This window comes from Momordica charantia (assembly GCF_013281855.1).
Source record: "Momordica charantia cultivar OHB3-1 chromosome 4 unlocalized genomic scaffold, Mcharantia_2.0 BLBB01000004.1, whole genome shotgun sequence".
NCBI classification, from domain to species: domain Eukaryota; kingdom Viridiplantae; phylum Streptophyta; class Magnoliopsida; order Cucurbitales; family Cucurbitaceae; genus Momordica; species Momordica charantia.
Window position 1 is genome coordinate 13,126,107 of NW_028275162.1, and position 25,998 is coordinate 13,152,104.

At 44.0% G+C, this 25,998-nt stretch overlaps 1 long non-coding RNA gene across 1 annotated transcript; it reads right to left on the reverse strand.

Moving 5' to 3' along the window:
- Positions 1-3,202: 3,202 nt before the first annotated feature.
- LOC148211853 (uncharacterized) lies at positions 3,203-7,681 on the reverse strand. Its single transcript, XR_015790176.1, has 3 exons — positions 5,501-7,681; positions 5,374-5,413; positions 3,203-3,503 (listed from the first exon to the last, which is right to left on the reverse strand). It is a non-coding gene; the product is annotated as an uncharacterized LOC148211853 (long non-coding RNA).
- Between the last annotated feature and the right edge of the window lie 18,317 nt (positions 7,682-25,998).

Sequence of the window (25,998 nt, forward strand, 5' to 3'; positions counted from 1 at the left end):
ACGAGATATGTAGAATATAGTCTAAGGCAAGTGGGAGACTTGTAAAGGGTATAATGTATGCCCTAGTTTATTGTATTTGTACTTTATTGAACAACCCACTTGTTGGTTCGGTATGACAACCCTAGAGGGAGGGGGGGGTGAATAGGGTTTAATTCAACTTTGTAAACTTTTTACTACGGTGGGCCCAAATTTAAACAAATAAGTAAACTTTTTAGGAACAATTAATTTTATCACAATTTAAACAATAAATTAGAAATACAAACACCTTAATTAATTTCACCACCCAAATAATTCAAATATAAACATTGAGCATAAATATGAATAACAAATTCGAACAATTAATTTTATTCAATTTGTAATAAAGAAAATTAATTGCAAAAATTAAATAGAGTAGGGTTAGAGAAAATGACACCGGAAATTTTATAGTGGTTCGGCAACAACCGGCTTACTCCACTCCCCAAGCGCCTCTTGAGTATTCGATTAAGAAACTTTGACTCTTTCCACGGTAGGAGTCAAACCGGTATAAAACCTTATTTTTCCGGGACCAAGAAAAAACCCGATCCTTTCCACGATTCAGGATCAAACCGTTACAAATGCTCTTTTTAGGACTCAAGAGCAACCCTTACAAAGGATATGAAATTTGAGACCGAACTTACAAACTCTCTCAAATAGTGGGTATACAAATATTTGCTCACAAATTTGTAAGAAAAAATTATGACAAATAAAAGCCCTCAAATTGGCTAAAAGAAATAAAATTGGAAGCTCAAATATCTCTCAAATAAAAAATCTCCCTCAATAATATAGAACAAAAATTAAAGCTTTGAAGAGAGATTAACTATGTAGAAATTTGGGGAGAAAATTGGGAGAGAATGAGTTGTATGAAATGTTGAAAGAAGTGGGGTTTAAATAGGTGAGGAAAAGTTGAAAATAAATTTGATATCAAAATTGAATTTGAGCCATTAGATCTTTAATGATTGAAAATCAAAGGTTGAGATTTAATTAAATAAAATAATAAATGATTTTAAAAATATAATATAATAAAATAATAATAATAAATATATTTTTTTCTCTCTCTCTAACGGCTCTTCAACGCCCTTTTTTTTCTTCTTCTTCTTTCTTTCTTTCTTTCTTTCTTTCTTTCTTTCTTTCTTTCTTTCTTTCTTTTTTAAGTTACCGTTGTAACTTAATTTCTTTTTTTAATTCTTTTCTTCTCCTTTTCTTTTCTCTTTTCATTCTTTCTATAAACTAAAAAAAAATTCTTCTTTTCTTCTTTTCATTTTCATTTGTAAATTAAGATTTTTGACTCGCCACATGTCCTCCTCTATTCGTCCATGTAGGATTTAATTGCCACATCATTCACTTCGGGAATTTATCCTTTCAACTTGATTCGGCAATAACTTCTTCGTTTGAGCTCCGATTTGGGTAATTCAAAAACTGTTGGAATCCTTATTTCGAGCTCTACACTATGGATACTTCAAAACAATAAAATTGTCAAATAACAAAATTAAGTTTGTTATCATCAAAACATTAATTAATTAATTTGAGATTAAGGGCCAAAAAGCCAACACCACTTTTGCTTTTAGCTTTTGTACACCCCACTAGAGTTTAGTTCAAGTGGGAGTTTGTTGTGTTTTATGTGCTAAACTCGTGGTTTGTAAACATAAAACAAATATTCATTCAATAAAGTTGTTATTGATAGAATTGCATTAACTCAAATCTAATAAACTAACATCCGAGGTTACGTCATGTAACTGGAACGATATATAACAGATATACACTATATATTTAATATACAATGTATGTACTTGATATACAGTATATATATATACAGTATATATTTGATATATATGTGGATAATGTTCTAGTAGTAACCTAAAGGTTCAATAGTATATGGATAAGGTCGAGTACATTATCTTGGTAACACTAAGGATACGACCCACTTTGTAATAGTTACAAATGACTTGATCCAGGTCGTTCGTGTAGAGACATGCGAGTGAAGGTATCCTATACAATGAGTTTGAATAAGTCCGTATCATGAAATAATTAATCTTTAGCTATAACACCATTAGCTAATAGATTAATATTTCAATAGGATGACCAGGTAACTCGATCTCAATCTTGAGTGAGTTATGAACTCCTGCCTATTAGGGCTCGTCCTTTGATTTGTATGGGTGAAAGTGGCTCGAGTCGTCGACTCAATATGCCTATCATTTTGGGGACGAGACCGAGTGGGGAGCTGGGAACATAACTACACAAGATGAAATTCACTCCTTCCTGACTTCCGGGTAAGTAGATGAGTGTTCTCTTGAGTGTTGACTCCGAGACTTAAACATAGGCCCCACCCTCTCACTGGCCCGAGAGGGACTTCCGATTATTGGTTGGACCATAACCGGGTTGTTCATTAGAAGATCAGCTGTACTTAAGGTATAAGATGTAACTCAGGAGTAAAACGATAATTTGACCCAGCTGTGGTTAAGAACACTCGTGAAGGATTGACTTACCGTTAATGGTCCAAATCCATGGACGCAAAATATTCTATAGTGAGTAGAGTACAACTGTGAGTCTTTAGTGGAGTGACCAACAGTTAATGAATGTTGACCAATATGGTTAATTGGTTTAATCAATTAATTTTGTATCGTTGCAGCTTCCGATCTATAGGTCCATTAGGTCCCATTGCTAGCTCATAAAGGATATTTAGGAATAGTTAGTCTTGAAAAAAATTTGAACTATTCAAATTAGTTAAAGAGAATTCAAGTTAATTATATGAAATGCAATTAATATAATATATGTTGATACATTATAATATAAAGTTAATTTTGAATTTGATTCAAAGTTATGAGAGAGAGATGGATATTAGAATTTGATTCTAATATAGTTGTAACGCCCCAGGAATTTCACCATTTCCAAACAAGGACCGTTACTAAGCTTACCTAAAATTTTCGCATAAACAAGAGAATTTTCCTCACAACAATACTAAGCAACAAAACTACCACGCTTCTGCTACGCTACTCTGATTTCCCACACTCACGAGAGCTTGAACAATTAGAACAACAACACTAAAGTTTTAAGAGAAACTCAATCCTATACAGATAAACCATTTAATACCGACTTCACATTAACCAAACCCTTCAAGGAAACCTTACTAACTATAAACCATCCACTAAATGAAAATTAACATCTCGAATGGCAATGAAGCAAAAGCTAACTCAAGTACAATCAACTTAAAGAAATGTATTCATAAATATCCTAAATAGATTACAATCCCGTAGTTCAAGATGCTAACAAAATTAATGCTCTAAAAGAATAATGAATCGGCAACCTTCCAACATCCTTTAGACAATAAAACTAAACAAAACCAGCCACTACCAACTCAACTACAACATCAAATGGCCACAACTATCCTAACTAAAAGAAATTAATTGTACACAGCATAGCTAATGGTCCTTCCGATCAAGCCTCCTCCTCGCCATCACCGTCCCAAGAGCTAGCTCGATACCTGCAAACTGGAGGGGAAAAGAGGGATGAGTACAACCACAGTACTCAGTAAGCAGCCCTTATCTGCAGGGTCACACACAAACAACATGCTTATCAAGGAACAACGTGTCATGCTTATTAAAGGATCAACACACACACATTATGCTCAACCAAATCATGAAACATTCACAGTCATGCTTTTCATCACATCATGCATTCAAACATAGACACATTCTATAAAATTCAGTGACAACCACTACCAGGAACACATTAACTTCCAGTGCTAACCTCTAGTCTCCCTAACATTCAAGTACCTCTACGCTTATCACAGCTACTCTAGCCTTTCACAGTTAACTCCTTCGAGTAGAGTCGGCCCCTGACCATTTATACCCAGAGCCCCGACACTGCTCCATCGGCCCTCAACCATTTATACCCGAGGCCCCGATGACTTCACCATCTATTGGCCCTTGACCATTTATACTCAAGGCCTGGAACTCTGCATCGACCCTCGACCATTTATACCCGAGGCCTCGATGTCTTACAATCTATTGGCCCTTGACCATTTATACCCAAGGCCCCAATAGTTCTCCTTTCGAAAGACTCCTCGCATCGACCCCCGACCATTTATACCCGAGGCCTCGATACCCAATTAGTGACGTATCAGCCCTCGACCATTTATACCCGAGGCCTTGACACTCACCCATTCACTTCATAACTTTCATAACTCCACATAATACTTCTAGCCTCCAACCAAGATTTCAATACTACTTCCCTAATAACAGCAACCACCACAACACCCATCACGACACAACCACTAGTATGATTTCAATGCATCACAGATCTCAAAACACAAAGTTTGACAGCAACCAACCTGATCACAACATAGAGCACACAAAAGCTTCAACAAATAACCCTATGGCATGCTTCACATAACATACATTTCACATAGCGGTTCAGAAAACTTTTAAGAACACGCCCAACACAATTCATCCAAACATTTAATATCCAATATTCGAAGAAATCATCCAACATCAGTATTCAATAAGCATTGCTAGACATAAATAAACACATCAGACACGTCAAACATCTTATGCAAAATTCAGACAACAACATCTCCACAATAAGTCCACTTTAACGAGCATTCCATGCAACATACATCATTCCACATCAGATCTCAGCAGCTCAACAATACAAAATTTCCACTATTATCACCGACGGACATGCAACACTACTCAGGCACATAAACCAACATAAACAAAAGTTACACTGCACAATAACGTTTGGAAGTCAATATTAAACATCATAAAACAACACAACGACAACCAAATAATAAACATCAACGCACGCACCCGCCCCTCGTCGACTTACTTTTCATTACTCGATAGGCCACCAATTCCAATCTTTCAAATGCATCGACAAGCCATTCACACATCTAATCAAAACACAATTATCCAACATGCTCTTCATCGTACAAAACAAGAAAATAATCCCGTAGCTTCCAACTAAGCAAACATAAACTAAATAACATAAAACTATCACGTGCATGTTCAATCCCAAGACATACTTTTAAACAACAAAGCTTAATCACTTTCAACCATACCGAGCAGCAACTCTCAAGGCACCTCCAATAATCATGACACCAAATATTTTCCTAATATGTAAAAGGAAAGGAACAAATGAAACAACAAGGATGCAACCCAACAATAACAACTAGAAGTCCTCAAATGATGCCCAACAAACTCTAAATAAATGAGATATTCAAGTATAGCAAAGTTAAGCACGAAACCATCTCAATAACACCTATTAACTTACATATTAATAAATAATAAACACACCGAAAGCACCACACAATTCATACATATTCAATCAACAAACATCCCCCAAGTAAGAACTACTTACAACAAAGTTCTAATGCGCTACCAAGTTCACCGAAGGGTTCCTAAATCCAAAAGCAAACCAAACTCGATTAGAATTCATGTTAAAAACACTTAGTTTGCATCGAAAGTGAGTTTAGATGATCTGTTACCTACTATCTCACTACAAAACCTCTTGGGTAAGGAGTGGGTCGACGACGAGGAGGTTCGGGCGTCCAAAACTGAGTTTGAATGTCCTTATGCTTGCTGTTTCGATGTCAAACGTGATGGGTAATGCTGGCTTGAGTCTAAATAGGGGTGGGTACAGCGAAACGAACTTCGAACAAGTGTGGGTAAGCGTCTAAAGTCGTCGAGGGGAAGCAAATGCCACAGATCGGGGCTGTGGGTGGTCGTCGGAGCGCGCATGGCCACGGGCCGCCGGAAATCTCACCACGAATCGACGCCTGACGCTGCTGCTGCTTCTCGAGATACCATGCCGCCACAAATCGTCGGATCTGGGCGTAGCTGCTGTGGAACACCCGAGGATGAAGCTCGCGCCGCCGGAGCCGCTGTGCGCTGTCACCGTTGGTTCTTCGAGCGCCGCCGCCGGCTGGGTTCGAGGAGACGCCGGCCGCTGCTGCTACGGGTTCGCCGGATGGAGAAGCGCCACCGATCACCACTGTTGCCGTGGGTCGTCGCCGGAGAAAGAAAAACAGGGGAGGCCGGCGGCTGGGGTGGGGGGGTGAAGAAGAAGAAGAAGAAGAAGAAGAAGACCTAGGGTTTGTTTTAACCTCCTTTTCTTTTGTTTATTTTATTTATTCTACAATTAAACAAAAAAAAAACCCACATCTTATTCTTGAAGGTGGCCCAACTAAATACACAATGACCCAAAACAAAAGCCCAATAATTATACTTTAGAAATGAAAATAAACCCCACAAAAAAAATCCGAAATAAAATAGTTAACTTAAACTTTAAAACCCAAGAATAATAATTCAAAGAAAAGTAGAATTTAGGAAGGAAAATCCTAAAACTCGTGAATTTAGAATTTAACTAAAAATCTCCTACACAGGTTGAGAACTTAAATTATCTTAATCCAAAGAAATTAAACATAATTCTAATTTAGCCAAAAATTAGAATTTCAAAGTTAGAAAATCCAAGAATTAAAGTTATCAACTTAGGAAAAATCCAAAGACACTATTTATCTCTTAAAATAAACGAGTCAGAGAACGCGGGGCGTTACAATAGTTGATTAATTTAAGTTTAATTTAATTAAATATGATTTAATTAAATTAATATGATATATTAATTTGGTTAAATTAAATTAGATTTAATTCAATTAAATTAATAATTCTTTTTTATAATTAATTAAATTAGATTTAATTATTTATTATTTTAATTAAAATTGTTTTAGTTAAGATAAAAGAAAATAAAAAAATAAAAACAGGAGAAAAAAAAGAAAGGAAAAGTGGGAGGAAAACGCGTGGTGAGTGTTCCTCCCTTATAAAAAGAGAGGTTCTCCCATTTCCTTTAGTCTTTCTCGGTCGCCAGTTGAAAACCGCTCTCTCAACCTATCAATTTCCTTTCAATTATAAGACAGTTCCAAAAAATCAAGTTCTTAAATTCCAGAGGATAGCGAGGAAGACTTTGTGGTGGCGTTGGTGTCTACATTGAAGAGGTGTCTACAAAGGTATGTGTCACTAACTTCCTTCTATTCATGCTTATATGATTTTTCTTTGTTATAATTCTAAGACAACATCGAAGCACATGCGTTCGCGCGTTTCCGCTATGGGATACGATTCCTTCAATTGGCATTAGAGCCTAGGCTCTGCTTTCGATATTGTTTTGAATAATAAGGAAAAGAATGATGGGTGTTTCTATACATTTGATATATGTGGTTTGCAAATAGATGTTTTCGGTTTTTCGCATTAGATTTACAGTTTTTTTATTGATTCGATCAATGTAAAAGCCCATTGTTTTGGGCGTTTAATCCTGTAAGTTGAGTTTGTAAGTTCGTGTCGTTCGTGGCAAGGAATTGCTGTGAAAGAGTACCAGAGAAGTGAAGAAAAACTAGAGAAACCGAGTGGAAAGCGCCTCGGCGCTGGGCAGTGGCGCCTAGGCACTAAACAGCAGCCCTAGGCGCTGCTAGAACTGTACAAATTCGAGAGCTCGGGCCTGTAGTAGTGGGGGTAGTACCTAAGCGCTGCGCTGCAGTGCGGGGCTCTGCCGCCTAGACGCCGGGTTTTATAATTTTTTTTGTTTTTTTTTTGTTTCATTTCTTATAGGAAGCAAAAAACCGGTCTATTTGGCTATTTAATTATTATGCATTTTGAATGTATACTTAATTAGTTGTATATGTTGCATAAAGTATGTCATATAGTTTAAAATCTCACCATATGTTAAGCATGTTCATGCATCATTCCATATAATAATTATAATGTATGATAGCATGATTTATTTTGATGATTAATTAATATAAGTGTTGTATTAATTAGATGAAAATAAAGTTGTATTGAGCATGTCATTACTTTGGTAAATATAAATGTTATATTTATATATGTCATTGGTGTATGATTATAGTTTAAATTTCTTTAAATTTATAAGTGTTATAAGTTTGGTGAATAGAAATTAAAGTCTATAATCAAGAATTGCATGAAAACTCTAGGTCTTCAATAATTAATTTTAAAGGGGTTTGAAGTTGATTAAATTCTAGGTCGTATACTTTTTATTTTGGTTTTAAATAGGTTTAAAACGTCGAAATAAAAGGTTAATATAAAATATTGCCAATAACGGAACCTTGTCTAAGGAAGGTTCTATCTAGGTTGAGGTGCTTAAGCTGACCATAAGGGAACACCTCTACCTGGGAATCAACTTGGGGATTGAATTAGTCAATATTTTATTGCATGCAATAATGTGGTTAGTTGATTAAAGTATTTAATGATCTAAAACATTAAGTGTTAAAAAAATCCAATATAAAAGTTATATTGGGCACACTAATAAACTTAGATAATTTCATTTAGCTTGATAATTAACTAAGTAATAACCCTAAGTTGTAAAATACTAAGTGGGAGGATTATATGTATATATAAAATATATCAAGTATATGAGATATATGTGGTATATATATATATATGTAACGCCCCCCAATTTCACTACATAGAATGGAGTACCGTTGCTATAATAACTATTCACCCTTTTTCCATTAAAGAAACATGAGGAGAAGGCCCGTGGGGTGTCTATCACAACCGAATCCTAGAAATGCATATTTGCCTCAGTGGCTAATACCCAAATAAAGAAGGCAAATGAATCCTAGAAACGTATATTTGCCTCAGTGGCTAATAATCCAAATACAGAAAAACAACCGAATCCTAGAAATGCATATGTGCCTCAGTGGCTAATAATCCAAATAAGAAACGGACAATTATTTGTTTCTGCAATTCTAAATACACTATAGGTTCAAATACTAAATATAATCAGCACAAATAACAACTTGTCCAAAAAGTATGAAATAAGGGAGAACGTCCCATAAGTCAACCAAAACCTAGTACACCACTAGCAATAAGTCTTTAACGCTACTAGCAATGAAACCACAACCCAGCTATCCTAGACAAAACGCAGCTAGTGGTCCCTCCTCGGTCAAACCTTCTCCACGTCATCACCACAGTCGAGGGTACCGACATCGCTCTTTCGAAGCTTGGTGTTCGACCTTGCCATTTATCCCCAAGGTCCTCCAAGTTTAACTCCTCGAGTCGTATCGACTATTAACGTTTATCCCCAAGACCCCGACACTCCTCCATGGAACTTAGTGTTCGACCTCGCCATTTATCCCCAAGGTACTTGAACTGTGTATCGGTCTTTGACATTTATCCCCAAGGTCCTCGACGACTACTTAACGTATTGGTCCTTGGCCACCACCACGTATAGACCCAATACTTAGTCCCAATTAGACTCATCATGCCGACCCTCAACCCTTTGTACCTGGAGCCTCAACACTCTTCTCTACCAAAACTGGTGTATCGACCCCGGACCTTTTGTACCTGGAGCATCGACACCCCACAGAGACGTATCAGACCCCGACCTTCTACTCACGGGGCCCTAACACTCATCCAACATCCTATCCGTCACAAACCAACAGTGACGTTCACACTCCTACTTTTCAACAGGGGTTACAGCTCACGATATCACATCCTGCTAGTCACAACAACCTCCACAACAAGGAAAATCCAACTGCTTATAACTAGACAATAGTAACCACAATCAGTCTTCTCATAATGTCAAACATTCTACTCATACGTTTAGCACAACACACCACTTTCTACCACACAACAGATGCGACAAGACCATCGTATTACAATCAACAAGTATAATGTATGGCTTATGTACATAGTTAATTTCAAAAGAATCCTCAGTAACCTGTACATATTACTCAACTAGGGATGAACTTAAGAGACCGTCCAACATATTCAGGAACATTGACACAGCAGTCACACTTAGAAACATAAAATCCAACAGATGCTTCACAACATTCTAGCCAACCCCAACTAACAAAGCTCAGCAACAGCAGACAACATTTAAGCATGACCAAGTCTAACGTTGTCAAATATAATATTATCCATTTTTCCAAACTTAACTCAACAACATAAAGTCGGCCAGAACTAATGAAAACAGACATTCAAATCTAGATTAACGCGGACAACAACGCAAGGACTCATTTAATGTATTCAGCACACAATCACTCACACACACACCCCCTGGTACTACTTACACACTGCTGGGCTTGCAAAAACATGTGTCGATTCAACACCTAAGCACCAAGAGACAAAAACAACAATTAAAATAGAAATTTCCAGCCATCGAAACTAATTCTAAGGTGTTTTGAATGTTTCGTTACCACCAAAAACGATTTCGTTCATGTGCGGGTAGCTTAAATCTAACTCGGTGGGGTGTGGGTTGCATAGATCGAGCTGTTAACCGACGTGGGTAGTCGCCGAACACATAAAAAAAAACTGCTATCACCGCCGCACACCGTTGTCACGAACGGAAACACCGCCCGCTGCACGCTGCTGTCCCGAACAGTCTGTCGCACCTGCTGCTGTGGGTTGGGTCGCCGTGACGTGCTGGGTGAGACCGTCAGAGAGTGGGTTAGCCGGAGGGCCGCTGGCGGTCGTCGTGAAACAGGACAAGGTTGATGAAGCCTTGTTTTCCTTGAAGGGCACACGTGAAGGTGGAGGGGGCTAGGGTTTCTTTTCCCTTTTCCCCTTTTTGTTTTAGTTTCCAAAGAGTTAGGGGATTTAGGGATTTGTTTCCCAACACATGGCACTATCCTTGGATAAAATTCGGGCTTTTAGGAAGGCCCACTTAACCAATAATTTTGTTGAAAGAAAACAAGCCCACGAACCCAGAGGATTACAATTCTAGTTCTTACCTTCCTATACTTAATTAGTTCAACTAATAGAAATAAGCAATCAGCCCAACGACTCAAGATAAGTGCCACGGAAAATAAACTCTCTGTCAACAACAATTAATTACATACGTAAAAACTAATAACTCACAACAATTACCACAATAGTTCAAAATAACTGACATAGAGCAATTAAATTAATTTAAGATAATTTCTAAGAAAGAACCCCTGGGACTCGAGGGTAACGTTGAACTGAGTAACGCGGGGCGTTACAATATACATTCTTCCCTCACGTTCTCCGTATAAGTTCACACTGTGAGTTCCATGCTCGGCCTCGTGTCGCCTTGGGCGCGGCCTCCCTACGTAAGGTGTTTGCATGGTTAATTAACAAGGTGAATGGATAAAGTATTTATAGTAAGTAGGAGAAGGACGTGTGACAACACATCCTACGGTCTCTTCCATTGGTTTGCAACGTGAGGTTTCAGACACGGCCTGCGTGTCGTCCTGAAGCAACCACCCCTACGGAGGGTCTGTTGTATGAAATCAAAATCAAGGCGAACTCCATAAATAAATAAGGTCTCTTAGGTTTTGCACCAATATTTGTCCTTCCTTACGGCAGGCTTATTGGGGCGGACCTATGGGTCTGAAAATGGCGGGTCGCACTTACGAGAAGTTATTAAGTTTGTTAGTAACTTCTTGACCAAACAAACAGAGACTAAATGTTATAGGAATAAGAGTTATTCTCGTGTAATATTTAGTTGAGAATGTCTCAATTTAGTGAACGAGTAGCTGACAGCCCCATGGTAGTTGTTGCTCTAAATCAGTTAAGCATCGTCGCAAAAATAATCTTGATTGATAGGGTACATTATTACTTTTTGCTAAAACTGATTGGATTTTTAATGGGCAGTGCAAGTATCTAATATAGATTTGTTTGTATTTCAGCATGTCTACTTCCGTTATGGCCCTACTTGCCACCGAAAAACTTAACAGCGAAAATTACACACAATAGAAAACGAACCTTAACACGATACTCGTGGTAGATGATCTTAGGTTCGTCTTAACTGAGAAGTGTCCTCAGGCTCCCACACCTAATGCAGCCCGAACTAGTTGGGATACCTATGACAGATGGATCAAGGCCAATGACAACACAAGCTGAAGGCCAATGACAACACAGTGGATCAGCCGGAACTAGGTGTAAATTTGTCCACACGCACCACAAGCTGCATTGGAACTATCGCTATGAGTTATATGGATACAAAGAAAGGCGAAAGCAATACCATGCAAAAAAAAAATGCGTACAAAGTGATGATCGTAAAAGGGAAGCCTTCATTAAACGTAAGGGGACTAAAGGCCCCTCATATTACAAAAAAAAGTGGCGGCTGAAGCCACCTGTAATTACAATGGATGAAAAAAAGTAAGAAAAAAGAACAAAGAAGGAGACCTACACCTAAGTACTAGGCTTAGAGGGGCCAAACTTCTTCTCGAAGCGCCTCACTCGGCACAACAGGTCGTTGTAGGCTTTCTCCGTTGCTTGTGTCCCTTAAAGGCACTCCTCAGCCGTCGCCACTATAAATTGACGATGAGCCTCAGCCTCCGCCCATTCCCTCATCTCCTGGCAGAGCTCTTCCTCAAGCGCGAATATCCTGACAATGACCTCCTCCTTGCTAAGAAGGGTGAGGAACAGAGGAGTCTAGGGTCACGTATAGCGGGGTCCACATAGTCTTCATCATCGAAGTATCAACTAAAGAGGCCCCTTCTCTGTCGTCCTTCCCCTATTCTTCTTCCTTTTCCTCCACAGCCCTCCTCCTTTGGACCTTCTCCCAGTCCGGATACTAGTGTTTGATTGGGTTGTACCAGTCATCACTTTGGGAGCTGACCCTCCCTCCCTCAGAATGGTGCTCATCCATAGAAGAGGGATCACCCTCCAATATAATGTCGACGTGAATGGGGTTGCTACCAGAGGCACCATAATTTTCATTGAATACAATAAGCAACGGGTGGATGAAGTTTAGAGGTGGCAAAACTCCCCAATTTAAAGAGGACGAGAGTGATAGCCTCCGATCTAGGCTATATTTTATTATAATTATAATGGAATTAATTGTTAGTTTCTATTTCTTTATGATAAATTTACAAGCATGAATGTTGTTTTGTAGAAATAAGGTATCAAGAAGCACTAGGACATCTAATTGATCAAATAGAGTGATAAGCCATAGCCCGAACAAGCAGAGAAGGCCCCACAACATAATTTGGACCAGAAGACCAGATGGGGTAGCATTGAGACGCTACTTCTAGCGTTTCGATGCTACGACGCCAACGCTCATTTTTTGCCAGCATTTAGGGTACATCATTGGGACGCTGTCCATAGCGTCTCAATACTGTCCTGAAAATTTTTATAAATAAGAACTCCATGATCAATTGCAGCGGGGATCAAACTGAAGGGAACGAATATCCAGCGGAAGCGGTTGATCGCTTGTGATTCGACTCGGTTAAGAAAAGATACCAAACTGGTTTTTAATAACAGAACGGTTCTATTAAAAGGTAGAGGTTAAGCCTCTTACATACATTTGAAAACCGTTCACAAATGTTCTTCCCTGAGCATGGATCTTGTGATAGCACGAACAATGTTCCCGAATGCGTGATTGAAACCACTATGTAGTTACCTAACTATGACTCCAAGAATAAGAAGCTAGATGGTGAGATCTTTACTCTTGGAGAAGGGGAAACAGGGAAATGAATTGTGAGAAAGAGGTTTGTTCTATCGGGACAAATGAACCAATACGAAAAACACAGACTCTCTGTGTTTTTAACCAATGAGGGAGAAGAGAGGTTGGGAGTTCCATTTCCGAGCAAAAATGCTCGGTAGTGGTGGATTTGTTAATTATGGTAAAAACCATAATTAACAAATCTATATATATATATATAATTATATTTACTTTAATTAATAATTAATTAAATCTTATTGAATTAATTAATTAATTAATTAAATATAATTTAATTAAATCACATTTAATTAAATTAATTAATATTTAAATCATATTTGTTTATGCAGAGATGTGCACAACAGTGTGTTCCTGATTGTAGCTCGAACTCGGCCTCCAGACCGACCTGAACACTTGGGCAGACCTGCACAAAAAGGTGAGCACTCCGACGATCAAGTCAGTATAGGTCGGATTCCAAGTTTAGTTCGGAGCCAGAAATCATCGTACCTGATCGGGGAGTGAGGTCCTCTACTTATGGGTGGCGGTCCCGCTAATCTAGCGACTGTTACATTCGGTAATCTCGGGATCGTCGGTTACACCCGGTAATCTCGGGACCGACGGTTACGCCTGATAATCACGCGGCAGACAGTTGCTCATCTCGGTCCCTACCGAGCTCCCCGGTAGGTCAGACCTGGGCCAGGCTCACCTCGGCCCTCATACTTAGCATTTTTCGGCGTTGGTGGCGGCCATCTCGGCTATCCGAGCTGGGCATGACTCATGAGCCATCTTGGAGCATCAATGGGGGTCTTCCACGTGTCCAGGGTATTCCCTTCTCCAAACATTGGCCCCCTCTCTGTCTGGTCCGATCTCGACCTGGCACAGAAGTTCATTCGACTTGTCTTGGACACGTGGCGACTTCCTATTCGTGGGAAAATACAACCGTCGCGGAAGATTTATCGTCGGAATATTCAAATATTCCGACCCTTCGGATCTCAGAGAGGATCCTTGCCGCTCGTTGATTACACGTGTACGGTGGGGAAATTCTTCCAGCGGGCTATAAATGCCCCCAATCCTTCAGATCATACCTTACGTTCCTTGAATTCTTGGAGTTCGATCTGAAGGCAGCTCGAACCCTTGGTAGGTCGGTCTCTTCCCTCTCTCTTTCGAACGTAATTGCCATGTCGTCCTCTATTAGCAGCAACCTAGGATCCGATTTAGCTCGTAGGTTAGAGTCCGAGCTCGAGGAGATAGAAAACTTTAGAATCTCCGATGACGGGGAGGATAGTGACGCCTCCACTTCAGGTCAGGGTTTGGAATACCTTCCTAGGATACCTGAGCACTACCTCGGATCCCTTCGTAGGGGGTTCGCTATCCCTGAGAACATCCTCCTCAGGCTTCCGGAGGAGGGGGAGAGAGCTGACAATCCTCCAGAGGGATGGGTCACTCTCTATTTCAAAATGTTTGAGTACGACCTCAGACTTCCCCTTCACCCTTTTGTCCAAGAATTTCTCTTCCGGACTGGGTTGGCTCCGGCTCAGGTGGCCCCTAATGGGTGGGGTGTTATTTTCGCTTTGGCCATCATCTTTTGGCTACGAGCTCGGGATAGTGAGGAGGCCGAGCTGTTGGACGTAGACCATCTCCTCGCGTGCTTCGAGGCGAAAAGGATAGCTAAGAAGCCTGGTCGGTTCTATATGTGCGCAAGGAAAGACGCAGGCGGTATAGTTAAGGGGCCCACTTCCATCAAGGGATGGGTGAGGAAGTGGTTCTACGCTTCTGGGGAATGGCTCGCAAAGGACGAGTCAGGTCGTTCCTTCTTTGACGTCCCCACTAGGTTTGGAAACCTAGGTACGGAGTAGATCTTACTTTTCGTAATTTTCTTCTGTCATTCAGGTCTAACTCGGATTTTGTCTTCGTGCAGTTTCAATCCGACCAGTCCCCGAGCTTACGCAGGCCTCCTTCGATACGCTGAAATACTACAAGGAGCGCTTTCCGAGGGGTAGGAAGGTCGGAACCCTGGTGACTGACTGACTGGGCGTTTATGCTGAACGCACGCGCTAAGCGTGGTAACAATTATATAGATGCAAGCGCACACCTGTCAGAGTAATATAAAATGGACGGAGTATCCAAGTATCAATCCTCAAGAACTTCTAAACAATTTCCAAACTCTAAAGTTTTAAAGAATAGTGAATGTTGGAATGAGTGATTCTTGTAAAATGGGAAGTGGTCACAAATAATGGTTTGGATTTGGGATTTGGACTTATAATAATAAAACCTAGCCCGAATTACTTCAAGTTAGCCATCAAAGAATCAAGGACATGCTAAGGACAATATGCATTTTACTTTAGAAACCAACGACTACGCTTCTCACTTGACTTATGTCTAAGCAAGTTCAAAGTCGTAAGACATTCCCTAATATGTCTATTATGAGAGATATCTTAGTTTTAGGATGGAAATAGTCGCAACCTCGGGTTAAGGTCCTATGTCTAGGCTACTTAAGCGGAACCCTTATGTCTAAGGTGCTCCTCTCCTCGGTTTAACCACTTGACAATGCAAATAAGCAACCTTTTCAGTATTGACTTGTTAAGACTTACAGTGGCCTTCTCTAAATCCTAACTTTTTGGGAAAACATGTTGAGCAATGAATGGAAAGCAAAAACACTACTTCTTAGCAACCCTTTTTAGACATAAAAGGCTAACTATCCATAACCGGGCTAGAGACGGGAATTTAGAAAGACATATTGAAGAAAATACAGCAAGTAAAATGGTTGAATGTGGAATGCATGTGTGAAAAACAAAAGTTAACTAACGGAGAGTTTTTATCGGGATTGAGAGCTTCGCCCTTCTCTTTCAAGCAAGGGGGAGTGTCACGTGCTCTTTCCTCCAAAAACACAACTCTCTTAACTAAAAATAAAGTAAAGGCAATGAGAGAATAAGCAAAGTGCTAGATTTTTATATATTTGAATAAGTAGAAAATAACTAAGTACAAATGGAAACAAAACAAAGCTCAATAAAAGAATGTAAAGTACTCGGGATTTAAAAACCAAAAGCAACTAATGAAAGCAACTCAAAAGTACTTAGAAAGCAACAAAGAAACACTAAAAATGATCAAGAGAAGGAAGCAAGGCTTGATGATTTTGGTGGAGAAGTTGCTGGAATTTATAGCTGTGCAGAATTGGTTAGGTAGGTCCTAAAACGATGGTGAATCACCCATTTCCAACTCTTTTGACTGACCAAATCGTGCTCAAACTGATAGTGGAACACTTCTTCTACACGTATGCATCGGTTGGAACCACCAAAACGCATTGGAAGACGCGTTTCATTAAGGGCAAACTTGGAAGAAAAACTCTTTTTCGTCTTTTTGTTCTTTTGATTAATTTGCACTTCCCAATGGTCCTAAAATGTCATAAATACAATATAAGCCAACCACAAACCATAATATATGAATTTTGCATGAATTGGAACTCAAACGACCGAGAAAAATCCGAAACAAAATTGAAACATTGTTAAAACAGCATCTAAAACCCTTTTTTTACGCATGTAAACAAGCGTAATCACTGACGAACTGCTGCTTGAGTCCGGGCTGCTAGATTACAACCATGCAGTTCGTCCCATTGAATCCTCAAGGCCGAACTCTGAACTTGGTATGCCGAGCTTGCCTTCCCCTTTTTTCCTCTAACCTTGTGTTGACCCTTGTTTTTATCTCGCAGCCATGGTTTGCGGATTTGCAAGCGGCGTGAAGCGCAAGTCCAAGGGCCGAGCCCATGCTCTTGAGGCCGCCCAGAGCTCGAAACCTGCCACCCCTGTCGTGGCAGGGCCTGCCTCGGAAGATCCAGCCGCGGTGATCGAGCTGGAGTCTTCTGGGTGTCCCTCAAGGGAGAAGCGCCCCAGGGATCAGACCGAGGCGGTGGACGCCCAGACCGAGGAAGCCCCTCTGAAGCGAAGAAGGAAGAAAAAGAAGGCGATCTCCCCCTCGGAGGTCGGAGCTTGCAGGGTCTTGCCTGCAAGTTTCGCAGATCGGGTGGACGATCCTGCGGCCAGGATGGGCGGGACGTCCGACGTGACGACGCGGTTCAGAATTGAGCCGTCAAGTTCTGGGGTGAGGGACCAGGTGTCCCGCATCTCCGCTGCAAGTTTGGACCGCTGCCTAAGGAGGGCGTCCAAATTTGTGAGCGCCCCTGGGTCCGTTCTGCAGAGGACCATCGACTACGCCGCCGAGGTAAGACTAGTGCCCCATTTTTGCTTGATTTCGCCCAATACGTAGTTCGATCTAACTTTTTCCCTATACCATTTCTCAAGCGTTCGTTGCTTCCATTCAATCGGCTCTGGCTGTAAAGGCCGAGCTGGATGGGAGGGAAGCTCTGGCAGCGAGGGAGAAAGAGGAGTTCTCCGCTGCCTTGGAGGCTGCTTCCTCCACCATGAAGGATGAGCTGCTGAAGGCTCACTCTGAGGTGGAGACTTTGAAGGCCGAGGTGAAGTCTCAGGCCGAGCTGCTGAAGAAGGAGGAGGACAGGCACAAGGCCCAACTCCGAGCTGCCCACGCTGTCACCAAGGGCTTGGAGAGGGAGAAGTTCCAGCTCCTGAAGGAGAAGGACGATATGCTCCAGGCGCTTGAAGCGAAGGATAAGGAGTTGGAGCATGCGACGGCCGAGCTGGAGACGGCGAAGGAGCGCCTCAACAATGGAGTCCTGCTGGAGGAATCGTTTAGGCAACATCCTGACTTCGATGGATTTGCCAAAGACTTTTCTGACGCGGGCTTCAAGTTCCTCATGAAGGGCATTGCTTCCGACATGCCCGACCTTCAGATCGATCTCAGCGGTCTGAAAAGGAGGTATGCCGAGAAGTGGGCGTCTGGGCCTGGCGGCACCCCTAACCCCCAAGCGTTGGTGGATCAGTATGTCAGGGATCTGGACTCTGACTACTCTGATCCCGAAGAGGACCAGGTCGGCTCCACTCAGGAGGCCGCTCCCCCAGCAGGCTCTTAGACGACCATCCTTCACGAGGCCTTTCGCTGTTCTCCCTCCCTTTTCTTTTTTGTTTGTAAGTGTCAGGGCAGAGCTGCAAGGTCTATAAGCCTTGGCTCTCCTCTTCATTCAATAAAGAGACTCCCATTTGCTTCTACTTTGTTTTTAGCAACCTCTTTTCTTTGCTCTTCCTTTGAACTGCAGCTAATGTCACCTCGTACCTCTTACTTTTGAGGTCGCGCCTTTAATTAACATAATTTGAAAGTTTGAGTTTGAATCTCTTGATGTTCAATACATTGCACCAACTCTGGATTTTTAACATTTCACCCTTAACTTAAAAAGTTAAAAAGGCTAAAATCCTAAGTCCGTAGCTATTCCTCATATCGTTCCTCGTACCCCCAAGTTCGGAGGCTTGATCATTTTGAACTTTCCACATCGCCCCTTTGCCTTGAAGGTTTGAATTTTAAGTTCGTCAGTGGTTTTGGCATCGCACCTCGTACCCTTAGGCTTCGAAGGATTGAATTTGAACCAACTGCTGGAATGCGATCGCGTGGGAGTCCGTGGCCCCCATTTACAGATGCATTGAAAATCCTTTTGTATTTCAAGGATAATAACGCTTCAGGTGCTCCGCGTTCCACGGGTGCGCGAGGACGTCTCCTTTCAGATCGGCCAATATGTACGTCCAAGGTCGGACTATGCCCTTGATCTCAAACGGGCCCTCCCAGGCCGGATCAAGGGCACCCACATGCGTTTGGACCCTCCTTAAGACCAGATGTTCGACCTAAAAGGCCCGAGGTCGAACGCGGGCATTGTAATATCTGGCCATTCTGCTCTGATATTCCGCCAGGCGTAGCTGGGCCATTGCTCTTCTTTCTTCCAACAAATCGAGGTTGAAGAGCAGCTCATCCTTATTCGTCGTAGGCTCGTAATGCTCTACTTTGTCAGATGGCATGCCGATCTCAACCGGGACTACAGCTTCGGAGCCGAAGGCCAGGGAGAACGGGGTCTTGCCCGTCGACTCTCGTTGGGTGGTCTGGTACGACCACAGAACCTCTGGTAGCTCCTCGGCCCACCTGCCTTTCTTGGAGTCTAGTCTAAGTTTGATGCCTCGCTTGATGATCTTGTTGACTGCCTCCACCTGCCCATTTGCTTGCGGATGTGCGGGGGACGAGCTGAGATGACTTATGCCAAGTTTGCTGCAAAAGTCTTTGAACTTGGCATTGTCAAACTGCTTCCCATTGTCTGTCACTATGGCATGCGGTATACCAAAGCGACATATAATATTCGTCCATACGAAGGACGTGACCCTGGATTCCGTTATGCGGAAGAGCGCCTCGGCCTCGGCCCACTTGGTGAAGTAATCCACAGCAACCACAGCGAACTTGGTCTGGCCCTTGCCAATGGGAAAGGACCAATGATATCTACCCCCCACTGTGCGAATGGCCATGGGGCTGAGATGGGGGTGAGCAGCTCGGGAGGTTGGTGGATTATGGTTCCGTAGCGTTGGCAATTGTCGCAAGTTCTAACGAAGTTCTTGGCGTCCTGGCTGAGGGTTGGCCAATAGTATCCTTGCCGGATCACTTTGGCTGACAGCGACCGGGCGCCTGAGTGATTGCGGCACACTCCTTCGTGGATCTCTCTGAGGACGTACAGGCCCTCTTCAGGGGTTAGGCATCTCAATAGAGGCAGGGAAAAGCCACGTCGGTACAATGCCCCATCTCGGACCACGAACCGAGCTGCCCGCCTTGCCAACTTTCTGCGCTCCTTGGGGTCCTGTGGTGAGTTCCCCGAATGAAGTCCGCGTTCGGGACCATCCATGAGGATTCTGGAGCGCCGATCTCCATCGGTTCTGGCTCTAACATGGAGGGATTATCTAGGATCTCGACGGGGACCGACCTGGCGAGGTCGGTCTCGTACGCCGATGCTAACTTGGCCAAGGCGTCAGCATTAGAATTTTCTGCTCGCGGAATCCTGCTTACCTCGTAGGTTCGAAACTGGGCGAGGTATGATCTGACCTTGCCCAAATACTTCTCCATTCGGGTGTCTTTGGCTTGGTATTCGTCCTTGATCTGGCTCACAACCAGCTGGGAGTCACTGAAGACCTTAACACAAGAGGCCCCCAATGCTCGAGCGATTCGCAGGCCGGCAATAAATGCTTCATACTCAGCCTCGTTGTTAGAAGTCCGGAAGCTGAACCGCAAGGCATACTCAAATCGCTCACCCCCTGGTCCGAGCAAGAGGACCCCGGCTCCGCACCCCTTCTCATTGGAGGATCCGTCGACATAGACTGTCCAAGGCAGGTCGGACTCGCTCAACTCGGAAGGTGGTGTGAGCTCGGCTATGAAATCTGCCGCTGCTTGTCCTTTCAACGCAGTTCTGGGTTCGAACTGGATGTCCTACTCACTTAGCTCTATTGCCCACTTCATTAGGCGTCCGGAAGCTTCCGGCTTGTGGAAGATACTTTTAAGGGGCAAGTTAGTGAGCACCACCACCGTATGGGCTTGGAAGTATGGTCTAAGTCGTCGGGCCGAGGTGACCAAAGCGAGAGCCAACTTCTCCATCTGAGGGTATCTAGTCTCGGCTTCGGTCATAACCTTGCTTGTGTAGTAGACCGGGTTTTACCGCGCTTCCTCTTGCCTGATTAGGGCCGAGCTGACGGCACTGTCAGACACTGCTAGGTACAATTAGAGCTTGTCCCCCGGCATGGGCTTGGCAAGAAAGGGTGCCGAACAGAGGTAGCTCTTCAATTGCTGAAACGCTTGCTCGCACTCCGCTGTCCATTCAAACGGCCCTTTTTTTCGTATGACCTTGAAGAAAGGGAGGCACTTATCTGTCGACCTTGAAACAAACCGGTTCAGGGCCGCAATCCTGCCATTGAGGCACTGAAGCTGTTTCAGCGTTTTAGGTGCCTTCATCTCGATCACGGCTTTAATCTTTTCGGGGTTGGCCTCGATTCCCTGGTTGTTTACCATGAAGCCAAGGAATTTTCCCGAGGAGACTCCAAAGGCACACTTAGCAGGGTTGAGCTTCATTTGATATGCCCTCAGAACCTCGAAGGCTTCGGCCAGGTGGAGAGATGCGACTTAGACTGCTTGCTCTTGACAAGCATGTCGTCCACATACACTTCCATATTCCGGCCGATCTGCTTGGTGAACATTTTGTTCACCATTCTCTGGTAGGTCGCTCCTGCGTTCTTTAACCCGAAGGGCATGACCTTGTAGCAGTACAGACCCTTGTCCGTTATGAAAGCGATATGACCTTCATCTGGGACATGCATCTTGATTTGGTTGTACCTAGAGTAGGCGTCCATGAAGGTGAGCAGTTTGTGCCCGGCTGTGGCGTCCACGAGTTGATCAATCCTCGGCAGTGGGAAGCAATCTTTCGGACATGCCTTATTTAAGTTCGTAAAATCTACGCACATTCTCCACTTGCCGTTAGATTTTTTAACTAATACAACATTGGAGAGCCACTCGGGATACGAAATTTCTCTTATGTATTCAGCTTTCAAAAGTTTGTTAACTTCCTCAACAATTACATCACTCCTCTCCTTGTTTATAGGTCTTCTCTTTTGTTTCACAGGTCGGAATGATGGATCTATGCTGAGGCGATGCGTCATAATTCGCGGGTCAATGCCAGGCATGTCCTCATGGGACCACGCAAAGACGTCCGAGTTGGATCTGAGGAAGTGGATTAGCTCCTCTCTGTCGGTGGCCCCCAGCTTGGTTCCTATGCTTACCTGCTTCTCGGGACTAAGCAGAGGAACAAGCTCGAGCTCCTCAGTGGGTGCGGCAAACTCCTTCCTCGGCAAGTCGGCCTCGAACTCGAGCGTCCCATCCCTGAGAGTTTCGAGGGCGCAGATCGATGAGCCTTTGAGTGCGGCGGCATAGCACTCCCTCGAAGCGGTCTGTTCTCCTTGGATCGTGCCCACGCCATTGGGGGTGGAATACTTCAAAATTTGATGAAGTGTTGAGGGAATGGCCCAAAATGAGTGGATGATGGGTCTCCCAAATATGGCGTTATAGGTCGATCTACCGTCAACTACCACGAACTCGGCCATTTGAGTGACCCGAGTTTGGTCCTGCCTCAGCGTGACCGGCAAGTCGATGCAACCCTCTGGGATGACCGATTCTCCAGAGAACCCAACCAGCGGCGTCGGACTTCTCTTCAATTGCGACCTCGTCCAGCCCAAGGCGAGGTAGGTCGGTAAGGACAGGATGTTAGCGGAAGCGCCCCCGTCTACCAGCACTCTCCTGACCACCACATGATCAATCAAGGGAGCAATCACCAGGGCATCATTGTGGGGCAGGTGGACCTCCTCCAAGTCTGCACCGTCGAAGGTGATTGGGCAGGTCGGCCCCTGCTCCCTGATGATGCACACCTCGCGCCTGGCTGCACGGGCTAGCTCCTTTCTTTTATGTCCGGATTGACCCCCGCTTGGCCCTCCAAAAATGGTATTGATGACCGCAGGTCGGTCGGTGCGCCGGCGTGGCGTCCTTGAACGCTTTCGCTCTTCCTTTTTCTCTGCTGAGCTGGTCCTGGGCTTTCCCACAAACTTCTTGAAGTAGCCGTCTTGAATTAGATCCTCAATTTGGCGCTTCAATTCCCAGCAGTCCGACGTGTTGTGGCCGTGCTCCCGATGGAAGCGGCAATACTTGTCCTTGTTGCTCCTCTCCGGGGCTCCCCGAAGTTTCTCCGGACGCTTGAGTAGTTTTTCCATTTCATAATCCTCGATGTTCGTTAGGATCTCGGAAATTGAAATCGTGGTTGGGGTGAAGTGCTCGTAAGGTCGGCTCCTGGTAGGTCCGTTCTCCGCCATTCGATACTCAGCTCGGCCGCTGGAGAAGGATCCCTTGTCCTTGGACTTGGGATCTGCCCTTTCATCTTTCCCACTTCTGCCCCGGCCGATCTTTCGTTCAGGTCGGCCGGTTTTGGTTCGGAGGAGCTCCTGTCCGTCGATGACTTTCTTCGCCTTCTGGAGCACCTCGGCGAAGGTGGCCGGGGCCTCCTCTCCAAGTTTCACCGTGAGGGCTTCGTCGGCTAGACCGGTGAGGAAATAGCACATGGCCGAGTCATCGGAGCAGTGTGCAACCTTCAACTGCTCCTCCTGGAATCTGGTGACATACTCCCGCAGCGTCTCACCCTCCTTCTGCCTGATGGTGGCGAGATGGGTCGCTGTCTTTTTGTCATAGTGCCGAGAAGAGAACTGGGCGAGGAACTCCCTTCTCAGCTGAGAGTAGGTCGAGATCGACCTGGCTGGCAGTCTCCGGTACCACAATCGCGCGCTGCCAGTAAGCGCGATCTGATAGGCGCGGCATTTGATTGCGTCTGATGCCGCTTGGAAGTCCGTGAGGCCTTCAAAGACTTCAACATAGTCCTTGGGGTCCTTCGTCCCGTCATAAGGCTTCACGGTAGGAGCTTTGAACTTCAGAAGGATTGGTGCTTCCAAAACGTCCGAGGTCAAAGGCGATTCTCCCAAGTCGCCATCGTTCAGTGAATCGTCTTTCTGTTCACATTTGGCCTTTAAGGCCTCCACCTGAGCATCGAGCTCCCCCCTCAGCTGGTCGAACTCCTCCCTTGTGATTATCCCCGCGGGATTGTGAGAGGATTCAGCCTGCTGGTTGGAGCTCCTGTGGGAGCGGGATGGTGACTGCCCTTTTCGGAGAGACGAGCCTCTCTTTCTGTTGAGATGCTCACGGAAGTCTCCCCTCTGGCGAGTGTACCCCTCACTCTCGTTGTCTTCGGGACGTTCTTCCTCGGCTGGGCCGAGGTGGGAACCCCTTTGCTCGCGTACGTCCATGCGCGTCACTCGATTTTCAGATCGGGACCCTACGCCTGCAGCCAGCACCATTTCGTTATACATTGCCTCCATGGAGCGCATTTGTGTGCGCATTGCCTCCATCTCTCTCTGGAGCGCATCAAAGTTCTCGCTTGTTGGAGCCAGGGCTGGACCCCGGGCGCCCTTCTTAGAGGTCCCACCTCGGCCACGGGTGGCCTTGGACGTCCTCGGGTGCGCAGGCGGTAGGGCAGGCGCGGTGATCCGTGCCGACCTGCGGAGGGGTTCCGTTGCTAGGCCGTCGTGACCTTGCCCCTCTACCGCCGCTGCTCCGACCTCCCTCTGGTGGGCATCGCTGGCAGCTAGAGTCCTTCGATCTGTCGTATTAGTCGAATTCGCTGGTTGAACCATGTTCGCTCGCGTGCTGGTTTAAAGGAATTGGGATGACTTAGATTGTCAGTCGTTTCCCACAGACGGCGCCAAATGTTTATGCAGAGATGTGCACAACAGTGTGTTCCTGATTATAGCTCGAACTCGGCCTCCGGACCGACCTGAACACTTGGGCGGGCCTGCACAAAAAGGTGAGCACTCCGACGATCAAGTCAGTATAGGTCGGATTCCAAGTTTAGTTCGGAGCCAGAAATCATCGTACATGATCGGGGAGTGAGGTCCTCTACTTATGGGTGGCGGTCCCACTAATCTAGCGACTGTTACATTCGGTAATCTCGGGACCGTCGGTTACACCCGGTAATCTCGGGACCGACGGTTACGCCCAATAATCACGCCGCAGACAGTTGCTCATCTCGGTCCCTACCGAGCTCCCCGGTAGGTCAGACCTGGGCTAGGCTCACCTCGACCCTCATACTTAGCATTTGTCGGCGTTGGTGGCGGCCATCTCGGCTATCCGAGCTGGGCATGACTCATGAGCCATCTTGGAGCATCAATGGGGGTCCTCCACGTGTCCAGGGTATTCCCTTCCCCTAACACACTCTATCGCACTTCTTACTGCGGAAGCCTTAAGGAAGAATTCTAATGATCAATTTAGGAAGAAAGAGTATCAGCGACCGATTTGTACTAATTGTGGAATCAAAGGACAAACGATTGATAGATGTTACAAACTACATGGCTATCCGCCTGGATACAAGTAGCGCAATTCAAATCCTAACACTTCCTGATTACGCTTGTTTACATGCGTAAAAAGAAGGTTTTAGATGCTGTTTTTACAATGTTTCAGCTTTGTTTCGGATTTTTCTCGATCGTTTGAGTTCCAATTCATGCAAAATTCATATATTATGGTTTGTGGTTGGCTTATATTGTATTTATGACATTTTAGGACCATTTGGTAGTGCAAATTAATCAAAAGAAGCAAAAAGACGGAAAAACTTACATGGGAGGCGCCAGGCGCCTGGGAAGCCTGCAAAAAAACAGGTTTTCTTCCAACTTTGCCCTTAATGAAACGCGTCTTCCAATGCGTTTTGGTGGTTCCAACCGATGCATACGTGTAGAAGAAGTGTTCCACTATCAGTTTGAGCACGATTTGGTCAGTCAAAAGAGTTGGAAATGGGTGATTCACCATCGTTTTAGGACCTACCTAACCAATTCTGCACAGCTATAAATTCCAGCAACTTCTCCACCAAAATCATCAAGCCTTGCTTCCTTCTCTTGATCATTTTTAGTGTTTCTTTGTTGCTTTCTAAGTACTTTTGAGTTGCTTTCATTAGGTGCTTTTGGTTTTTAAATCCCGAGTACTTTACATTCCTTTATTGAGCTTGTTTTGTTTCCATTTGTACTTAGTTATTTTTCTACTTATTCAAATATATAAAAATCTAGCACTTTGCTT